Source organism: Vitis riparia, unplaced genomic scaffold (assembly GCF_004353265.1).
Source record: "Vitis riparia cultivar Riparia Gloire de Montpellier isolate 1030 unplaced genomic scaffold, EGFV_Vit.rip_1.0 scaffold315_pilon_pilon, whole genome shotgun sequence".
NCBI classification, from domain to species: domain Eukaryota; kingdom Viridiplantae; phylum Streptophyta; class Magnoliopsida; order Vitales; family Vitaceae; genus Vitis; species Vitis riparia.
In genome coordinates this window covers 28346-39808 of record NW_023269667.1, presented here as the reverse complement: position 1 = coordinate 39808, position 11463 = coordinate 28346, and the positions used below count along the sequence as shown (strand labels likewise).

Genomic DNA, 11463 nt, shown 5'->3' with positions numbered 1-11463 from the left:
GTATCCATTTGAGAGGTATATGAAAGTTCTTAAAGGATGTGTTCGCATTCATAATTGACTTGAAGGATGCATTGTTGAGTGCTATTTAGCAAAGGAAGCTGTTGAATTTTGTACTGAATATTTACTAGGGACTCATACAATTGGAATTCCAAAAGGTAACAATTATGACAACAAATTTGGTAAACCTATAACTAGTGGTCGTTCTACCAATGTTGATCATAAATCATGGTTACAAGCACATCATTATGTGTTAGAGAATACAACTATTATCTAACCATACATTGAGTCAGAAAAATATACCTATATCTTTTTATAATTTCATAACATAATGATGAAATCCTAAGTTTGCATTCCTTGTCTATAACATTATAGGGAACACATGAATTAGTTAAAGTCTCAATACCCTCGACAATCTAAGAGACAAATTTGGTTGCAAGAAGAACATATGCGTTGTTTTACATATTGGCTTAAAGGAAAGGTAATCTCTTAGTTTTCAGAAATTTTTTTGATATGTTGAAAACATCACAAGTTTCCAATATGTTTTGATTACACACAAGTTGAAGAGGCTATCCATAATGAGCAAGATATTCCTGACACGCTTAGGTGGTTAGCACATGGCCCTACCCACTAGGTGGTAAAATATCTTGGATATATCATTAATGGGTGTCGTTACCATACTTAGGAACGCGATATGACATGGGTCACCCAAAATAGTGGTGTTAGCATTTTAGTAGGGACTGCAAATTGTCAGTTCTAAGGATAAGAACCCAATTTTTGGTGAACTTTGTTTATGGGGTCATTAATGAGATATGGGATCTTGATTACAACATGTTCACAATTCCAATTTTCAAGTGTGATTGTGTTGACAAGAAGAATGGTATAAAAGTTGATGAACTTGGGTTCACATTAGTTGACTTCTCCAAAATAGGTCACAAATCAAATCCATTTATTTTAGCATCACAAGCCAAGAAAATCTTTTATGTTGAAGACCAACTTGATCCTAGATGGTCAATAGTTCTCTCAATTCCTCCAAAAGATTTCAAGAACATGGAAGGACGGGATGACTTCATCGATAATTGCATGGAACATCACCCCTTTATAAGTTCAATGCCAAAAGTTGAATCATTTGATGCTATGGATGAATCAGAGGCAATATACATGAGGGAAGACTGTGAAGGCATATGGATTGAAAATAATTAAATAATATATTGTACCCTTGACATGAGATATAATAAGGCATTTCATTTATTAGTTTTCATGAGTTACATATTAGCTTAGCTTCTATATATTGCTTCATGATATATATGTATATATATATATATATGTATAGATATATACATATATACATATATACATATATATATATATATATATATATATATATATATATATATATATATATATATATATATATATATATATGAGAAATTTAGAAAGCCATATGAAACTAGAAATTAATTACGATGCTTTGCAATATATATTTTTGTATTGTCCTTCAATTGGAGTGTAGCACTCCATGGATTGTTGTGAAATTGTGAAAGTGATTAGTGGAGATTTTGGCTGGTGATCACAGAAACATGAGCATCGCTCTCTCTTTAGAATTTGTGCAAGTGATTAAATTTAGTTTGTTTCATATTATGTTACTTCGATGTTTTTCTCATAATTGGTTCCTAAAAATTATTTTATTTTATAGATTTTCTATGTGCCAATTTTCTCATTTGTTAGTTTGCTTTTGCTTTTCAAGAGAAGGTACCTTTTCAAAAGCTATTTATCAACAAATAGTTTTTGAGAAGTTCTCAGTTATTTTCTAAAGTAAAATTTTAGTTGAGAATTCAAGTATAAAAATCAATTTATTCGATTATTTTACATGAAGGTTCCAAATACTTACTTACAATCTAAAAGGTTTTAAAGTATTTTCTATATTTTTAAATTTTGTCCAAAACACAAAACTACTTTAAAGAATCATTCCCGAATACAACCAAAGGATTGATATCTCCGAAATGGTTGCCCAAGATTATTTAGGTGTATTATTTAAAATCATTTGGATGTGGTAAAGATGTCGCTAACAACATACCATGAACATTTGGAATCTGCCTAATTCCTAGTCGACCAAGATTGCAATTTGGAACATTTTACAATTTGTCATTTACTCAAAGTAAGTTAATTACGGGGCCAACAAAAAAATTAATTATGGCCAAAAAAATTGAATGTTCATAATTGATTTAAATTATGGTCAAGTAAAAAATTACTTTATATTATAAAAAAATAATAAAAATAATATTTGGTAAAATAAGAGTTATTACTCGACAGTAACTCTATTGAATCAAATTATGACATATGTCACATGAGCCTCATACAAAAGAAAAACAAGTTATCTTTAAATTAAATATAAAAAAATAAAGAATTTAGGCAATTAAAATATAATTATTCAAATAAATAAATAAAATAGTGAATTGGATGGTTAAAAGGTCAACAATCAATTCTCATTAAAAATAAACTAAAACCTATCCAAATATGCTTTTCCGAATGTCTTCAATATTAATTTTAAACAAAAAATAATCATATTTTAAAGGTTAAAACAATTTAAATATATCTTAAAATTCATGGCCTTAATGAATGTGAGTCATGCCAAAGTCTAAAGACAAGTTAAAGATACACCAAGGTCCAAGCTTAGACTTAAGATATGTCAAAGTCCAAGCCCAAATCCAAGCCTCAACTCGAGACACGTAAGAGTTCAAGTCCAAACCCCAAATACGCCAAGGTCCAAGTTCTTTTTTAGAAGAATTAGATGAGTAAATAGATATTGTCACATTTCTTATATGAACCAAATTTCAATTTGATTGCTAATTTTTCTTTTAGAAAAAGTTTTGTATGTATACAACTACTTCCATTCATTTTAACTAATTTAATTCTACTACTTTCAACAAGTTTTTTCTTAAAATTTTATAATTTAATTGCTCAATAAACAATAAATTTTAGGATAGTAACTAAAAATATTCTTTATGTTGAACTAAATAGAAATTAAAAGAAAAAATTATTACCCTTCCAACTTTAAATCTTATTTCAAAAACATTTATTTAGTTTTTTTATAAATTGATTTTTTTTTTTTTAGGGAATTAAAGAAATTAATGATTTTTTTTTTCTATGTTTCATATTTTTTTCATTAGGAATATAAATATAGTCAACAAAAAAAAACCCTTATATAATTTTAGAAAATAATTCAAAAATCATTTTACATTTACTTCTTTAGAAAATTGATGTGTTGCAATTATCTTTGCATTATTAAAATTATTAATGCAACAAATTCCAAGACTAATAAATTTTTACTTTGATATATCTATTTTTATATTGGTTCAAAATATTATAAACTTAGCCTATATTTTTTTAAAATCATATGGTTTTTCTCTCCTTCAAAATTATAATACCAAGAGACTTTACGCTATTAGCACCAATCAAGGTCCTGGCCCTCACCCAACGAAACTTATGGGTCAGTCCTTAAAATCAAGCCCATGCCACTCTATGCCATCCGGTCCAATTGTTAATAGAAACTACATGTATGATGGAGTGTAAAACTTCCAAGTATAACTTACACACTATAATTTCTTATTACTATAAATATATTATACAACTATAATTTGTCATTGTACAAATCTTATATTATATTCAATATTAAACATACATATTTAATATTATGATTTCAGAATTAATTCTACAAAGCTAATTTAAGATGATAGGTAATGCTTCCAAGAATTGTTTTTCTAATTATTTTTTTCTTTGTTTTATTTTTCTAGTTTACACCAAATTGTTTTTTACATAAAATAATTATTAAAATATTTAATTTTTATTTAATTATGAAAGTAAACACCATACTTAATAAGGTTATATATCTTGAAAGTAATATGCTTAAGAACTTGAATTAAACAATATAAAAAAGAAATGTGAACTAAAACTTAAAACAAAAGATGAGAAAACTTTTAACTCGTATCAATCATTTACTACTAGAAAAAGACATTATTATCACCTTTATCACCAAATTTCTTTCTATGTCAAGGAGATCAACAATGGTTAATTACATAATTATAATTCAAACTAAAAATATTTAATTATCCTAAATATGAAAATAACTTGGAAAGAGTATCGCAAGCAAAATAATAACTAGAATATATGCATTCCTCAATCAAATTGAACCATCTTTGATGCTAATAAGGGTTGATGTAAGAGATGATTGTAAATCCTAACAAGATCATGACATATGGTGTAGTAAAACTTACAAAGAAGACAACAAGATCAATATCATACCATTTTGAAGTTTTGTTCATTAGGACAAGTTATTACTACAAGTAAGAAATTCTTATCAAGGAAAATGTTTTAACATCCTTAATTTCAAAAAATAATTCAAAAAGAATTATATTTACTTTTATTAGAAATTTGAGACTTTTTATATTATTGTATCAAGAATGCAAATAAAAAGAAATGAATTCATATAAAATAAAATGAATAATATAGCTCCCTAATTTGGTGCCTTATTTGTAATCACAATTTTAGAAATATTCCACATGTAACCTCCTCACTTGCCAAGGTACCTGCTGCTTGTGGGGAAGTATTCAAAGTCTATACAAGGACTTTCTTTTTAGGTTATCATACTGCTTATTTTGCTAAGTTGCTTGCTCTTCTAGCCTAAGTAAGATAAACTTTTGGGAAGATGAATTGAGACTTGAAATTGCTTCTTCATAGAAGGGTTCTTGTAGGGCTTTCAAGCGAATTGGCATGACATACTCATTGGACTGGACTAAAACCAACTTATTTGAGAACTTTCAGGTCGGGGTGTGGTGAGGGAAGATTTGCTTTCTAATAGATTCGAAGTTCAGCTTCACTTCCTCTTGTTGGAAAAAGAAACCTAGTAGGTTTGTCTTGCTCAACTCAGTGAATTGTTATTACTCTAAAGTATTTCTTTGTTGTCACCAAGAAGTCCTAAGAAAAGAAGTGGATTTGCTCACAGGCAAGGTTGTATTCTTGAAAATATAAATGCAATAAATTTAATTATTAATCATTTTTAATTATTTAATAGTTTGGCTCAATATATCATAAAATTAGGATGTTGAAACATAATTTGAAGAATCTTGGCATTTATCTTGTTTAATTATTTTATTTATGTTTCATATAATTTTTTTACATCAATGTAGTTTTCCTTTCTGTCAAAAATGATGATACCAAGAGACTTTTATGATTTCAATAAGACTCGAGACCCATTTTACTTCTCTCACCGTTCAACATGGTGTCCAACCCAATTTTTAATATATTGTATGTTTGATGGAGTTTAAAACTTCTAATTTGAACTTATACAATATAATTTACTTTTACTTGTATAAATATTTTATACGCCTATAATTTGTCACTTTAATGATCTTATATTATATTTGAAATTAAACACATATAGTTTATTGGCATATATGTTGCAATAAAATATAATTGTGTAATATATTATTGTATTGTGCATGTTGCAATTATTTATTCATTAGTCAAATTATATATCCAACAAATTTAAGGATTACCTTCCAAAGTTTTTTTAGTTGATGTTTTTATTTATTTTATATTTAGTGTAGGTTTTCTTTCTTTTTTTCTTTTTTTTACGCAACAATATACTTCTTCAAAATGATTATACCAAGAGATGGCCCTAACCTAGGCCCAAGGGCAGCCCAAGGCCCATTTTAAAATTTGGCCCAAGCCTAACAGTAGTCACCATGGTGTCCACTCTAATTATTATAAAAGAAATTCTATTAGTTTGATGGAGTTTAAATTTTTTAACTATAATTTATACTTGTATAATTAGTACACAACTATAATTTGTCACTTTAATGATATTATGTTATATTTCATTTTAAACATATATAATTTAATGACACATATGTTGTAATAAATTATTATAATTGTGTAACATATTTATCAATTATTATATATGATTAAATAAATAAGGTGTGAACCTCGCGTTTCTCATAATGTATTCCCACTCGATGACACGATTCGTTTTTTATTTGTGAAAATTTTTATTTTTAGAAAAGACTTGGAATCGCCACTTATTTTTGTTTTATTTTTTTAAAGGAGGAATAAAATAAGAAAGAAAAACCTAAGTGTGACTCCTAAAATGAAAATGCGGTTTATGAAAACCAAATTTGGGTTTAGGGATCAGGTTACATATTGGGAAGGTATGACGACGAATCGCCGCACTCCTTTAAGCTCTCTAAAAATGGATATTTACTAAATAAGGTAAGACAAGTGTAACAATTGATAAGGAAATCAATGAATACTAAGGAATAATCATACACTAGAAGCAAATCATGCATGAAGAATAAATAAATAGAGTGGGAGTGGGAGTATATCATAGCAGCAAATAATAATGTGTTATAATGGAAACAAGGTTAATTCAAGTATAAAATAATTGCATGCATGTCAAAGTAGAACATAAGTCAATCAATATCAATCACAAATGTTGGGCCCCATCAATGCCCAATTGATTTTACATAAATTAATTTCATAAATTTCATTATCTTTAGAATTACGGAATTTTATTCATGTTTATTAAAAACATGAAAAATGGAAAAAAAAATGTTGAAAATCAAAGAAAATTTGTGAAATGAGCTTGCCAGAAAGAAAATGACAACTAGTTTATTAAAAATGGATTTTTGATGACCTAAAACCTTAAGAAAGAAAATTTGTGTGCTTAAAATTATTTGAAAATTAGAGTGAAGTTAAAAGAGTTTTGAATATTAATGTTTGCAAGTACAAATGAGGAATTAAGAAAATGAGGACATGAATTTAAAAAAAACACTGACCCACAAAAAAGTGGAGTGGGGCCGAGGGCTGCCAAGTTGGGACTGCATTGTTGGTGGTGGTGAGTTGACCTGTCATTGTTTGTATCAAAGAAATCCAAGATCCCACCCAACTTCTAATTTCCACAACGACATCTTTCATTGATTTGACTCCAATTTCAGCTCTGCATGCTCATCTTTTCTTTTTTCACTTCTCAATCTCTAATCATTTTTTTTTATTTTCAATTTCATGAGAAGCCACAGTTTGCATCATCATTAGAGTTCTTTACTTCCTGAGCCATGCACTCTATTGCTTCCATTCAAATTTCGACAAAGTGCACATTGCCACTAACCTGATGTCGTGATAGAAAGGAGAACCATTTGCCTCACTGTTTACCCTTTATTCATATTCGGGTTGTCTCTCATAGGTTTGGGGTTGCACCACTAGAAGGATTTCCACATCCCTAGAAATTTGAATCATCACAAACAAATGTTCCAAGTCCCTCTACTAAGCTCAATCGAGTGCCCAGTTGAACCCACCCGGAGGATGTGTCCGTTCTCAGCTCCCTCTATTATTCTCGGACCGAAATGAACAGTCAAAATTAGGCATTAGACTTATTTCGTCTGGAACATCTACACAATACAGTTCAGTGAATAGTGTTTGCTCTTCTCAAATTCACGTTCCAAAAGCTTGCCAACTTTGGTCATCCCATACCCAGTCTTATCCGCTCCCATATGCAAATGATTCGAACTGTGCAAGTCATGATCCTCTACACACCAAACAAACCCGTTGAACCTCTCCAAATTGATAGTTGCCACACGCAGCAATGAAGCCATGTTTCTGCATTTTCTTTCACATGGGTCGGTGCCAGTGGCAGTGGAGAGGTGGTTTGGATTGGTTGGAGCTATGGACCAAATGGGTAGTGCTCAAGGGTCCAAGTTGGGTAGGAGAGATGGAGTTAGGTCGGATATGAAATGAGAGGTGGAGGAAGTGAGAGAAGTGGGCTTGGTGATGAGTGAAGCTAAAGATGGTGGGTACGAAGGAAAAAGAGGTGGTGAGCTGGTCCTAAGGTTTTAGACACAAAGTTGTTTGGCTTGGGGTTCAAATTTGATAATGGGGGGATTTTGGATGACTTGTGTGAAAACAAAAAACCCACAAAAGCCAATCCAAATCCAAGAATAAGAAAAAAAAAAAAAAGCTCTTCCTGTATGTTCTTCTAGGACAGATTTACGAGACCCCCCATATCAGCTAAAAGACCCCGTATAAACATAATCATTGCTTGCCAAAATTAGTGTCAGCAGTAGATCTCTTTCTCAACAAACAAGATGAGATGATCATGTCCTGTGAAATCATGGCTACGACGTGGACCTTATATATATCACTTGTCAGTGGACCCAGAAATATCCCTTTTTGGACATTACTACTCTCAGCCTCTTTGATTGGTAGGCGGGCGGACTAAGCCTAAGCTCCCTACTTAAGATTCCATTCATAAGGGTAATTTTGTCGTGAGGTGGCCGACAACTCTACAGTAGACTTTTATATTGGCTCTATAGAATGACTTTATGCAGGGGAATTTTTTTTGTCTTTTTGTGTAGTTTTTTCGGCATTCTGATTATATACTTCGTATTTACTGTCTTTGTCGCTTCTAGAGACTTCTAATGCAAGCTATATTTACCTTTATAAAAAAAAGAAAAAAAAAAAAAAAAAGGAGAGTCCGGATTTTTTTTTTTTTTTTTAAAAAAAGGAGAGTCCGGATATTTTTTTCCCCACGCATCCAAGCTTGTAGTTTACGATTCTTGTTCCAGAGAGAGGCAAGCCTAGTTCTTACCCCTTTGAAATATGCCCATAAATACTCAGCCCCATCACTGCCCAAAGACTCATAATGTGGGTTGAGCTTTGAGAAAAGTCTGCTTATTATCCCCAGCCCCACGAAAAGCCCACTTTCCATTACCCTTTTCTTCGTTTCTCCCACCCTTTAATCATCTATTCCGGTTGCTGCATCTCTGATTCTACAAGGGTGAGTTTCCAAAGAGATTATATATATATATATATAGACATACATGCATGTTCGATTGGATTTTTGGTTTGATATCTCATGATATTTTTCTTGTCAAACAAACAGGTTTCATTATTGAAATTTCCATGCTTATGTGCAAGCAAACACAGCCTCTACTCAGTATGCCTCCCGGAGGGCTCACCATGGTTGTCTCCAGCCATCGGTGGCTCAAGGAGAAGGTGGCGGTTGTAATGGGGGCGACCGGTACAAAGTCGCGGCCCTCCATCGACCCCGCCACCAGGTTTCCCGCAGAGATTGTGAACTCGGACAAAATGCAAGTCTACGAAGGACTAGACATCATCACCAACAAGATCACAGAGGAGGAGCAGCCCGGCGTTCCTCACCATCACCTCGGGATAGCGCATCCTAATGTGGATTCACTGCATCCGATTTTCGGGACATGGCCTCACTCTCCATTGAATCCATCCTCGGTGGAAGGCGCCTCCCAATCATCGTTGGGGGCTACAATTCATACATTGATGCCCGGTACGAGTGCTGCTTCCTCTGGGTGGACGTCTCCCGGCCGGTCCTTCACTCATTCGTCTCCAAACGGGTCGACAAGATGGTCGGGAATGGAATGGTGGAAGAAGTTGAACAACTGTTCTATCCAAATGCAGACTACACGAGGGGGATAAGGAGAGCTATTGGGGTTCCGGAGCTCGATCTATATTTCCCAACGGGTTTCCTGGACGAAGAAGCTCGAGCTAAGGTTTTGCAGGAGGCGGTGCATGAGATCAAGGCTAACACATGCAAGCTAGCCTGTCGCCAATTGGAGGGGATTCATCGGCTCAAGAACCTCCGGAAATGGAAGATTCACCGGCTGGACGCCACTGAAGTATTCCTAAAACGCGATAGAGAGGCTGATGAAGCATGGGAGAAGCTGGTGGCGAGGCCGAGCACCATGATGGTCGCGCAATTCCTCTACAGTGTGGGCGCCACCAGAGTCGCCACCGAGGAGATGGTGAGGAACGCCGCGCTGCTCCTCCTCTGTGATCTTGTTGGTGACGTTGTCTAGTCCTTCGTAGACTTGCATTTTGTCCGAGTTCACAATCTATGAGGGAAACCTGGTGGCGAAGTCGATGGAGAGCCGCGACTTCCTCGTGCCGGTCGCCCCCATTATTACCACCACCTTCTCCTTGGGCCACCGATGGCTGGAGACATCCATGGTGAGGCCTCCGGGGCCATACGGAGTAGAGGCTATGTTTGGTTGCACACAACACTACAAGAATGAAGGCATATGGTTACAGGAATTTTTAGTTGGGCCAGAAAATTTGCACCTAAAAATAATATTCGGTCTAAAAGGTTGTAGGCGTGGGCATACAATACCTTTTCGTACAATGCCTTTTCGTAGGAGAACGCTTCTCAAGGTTCTGAATATTTTTCTTTTTACATTTTTTTTTTTTTTTGGAGAGGTTGGATTCGTGGATCTTTCTAAGTGCTTCGTCTGAAACCTTAGGGGATTTTTCTGGTTCCTGAGAAACCATAGGAAAAGGAAGGATTTAGAATTTTTGGAGTTTAGGAGTTTTCGGATTTTAATTTTTAGGTTTTGAATTGTTTAGGGTCTCTTTGGAGTAAAACCTTTTCAAAATCCATGGACGCTTTGGATGTTTCATTTGGTTGTGAAAGATTTTAATTTCTGGTTGTGGTTTACTTATTTTCCTTTTCTTCGGCCATTGCTGGAAGGCATTCTTATTGCATGGAGATTGATTGGGTCACCATGCCGTCCTCTGAGGCTGTGGTTTCAAAGAAGGTTAGATTTTCACATTCGGTTCGATTTCAACAAGTGGAATTAACCGTTTTTCTGTTGCAGACAGTGGATAAACTGAGTTTATTTTCTGAGGGTACCGTTTATGTGCCTATGCCTTTCAATGGAGAGCTTTGCACTCCGTACAACAGGTAAATTGAACCGAATTCTTATGAGTTCTGTTTTGGTTGGATTGCTTTCTAGCATTTTCTAATTGACTCAAAATTGTTTGATTTTAACTTTTTTTGTTTGGTCTTGTTTTGTTTCTACGAAAATTGTTCCTCCAAAAAAAAAAAAAAAAAAAGTGTTTGGACTTTGTCTTAGCTAACAAAGCTGCATTTTACTTGATTGCATATGGGTTTTTATTTAATTGGTCTAGAATGACAGAAGGAACAATGAATTTATATCGCCCTTCACATACAAGCCACCAAGGTAGAATCTAACATAGTTTTGGGCCAGATAATTAGTTTTGTTGAGACAACCCAGATGTCCAAAGCTCCTATTCAGAAGTTTGCAAACTTTGTAAGTATTGTTGATGTGAGGGGCTTTTTAAGAAATTTATTTGCCTTGAAAAAAATTAATATAGTTGAATATAGTTGAAATATGATGTGCTTGTGTTACAATTTGTTTTATTTGTGGGTATGGTTTGATTATTGTTTGGAAGTACTTTTCTTGCTTGTTCCTTTTGCATTCAAGAGAACCAGATGCTTTCATACTCACTGAATGGTTTCTTAGGTAAACAAGATGCTAAAACCCTGACTCGGCATCTCTAATGATGATAAATCTAATTACCTCTGTTTATTCAATTCCCTATATTTGGTTCCTTAAATCTTATAATATGTGTTGGCCTGCCCTC

The 11463-nt window shown here is 33.4% G+C and overlaps 1 pseudogene; it reads left to right on the top strand.

Annotated features, from left to right (window-relative positions):
- Positions 1-8713: 8713 nt before the first annotated feature.
- On the top strand, positions 8714-9928 carry LOC117909752 (annotated as a pseudogene).
- The last annotated feature ends 1535 nt before the right edge of the window (positions 9929-11463 follow it).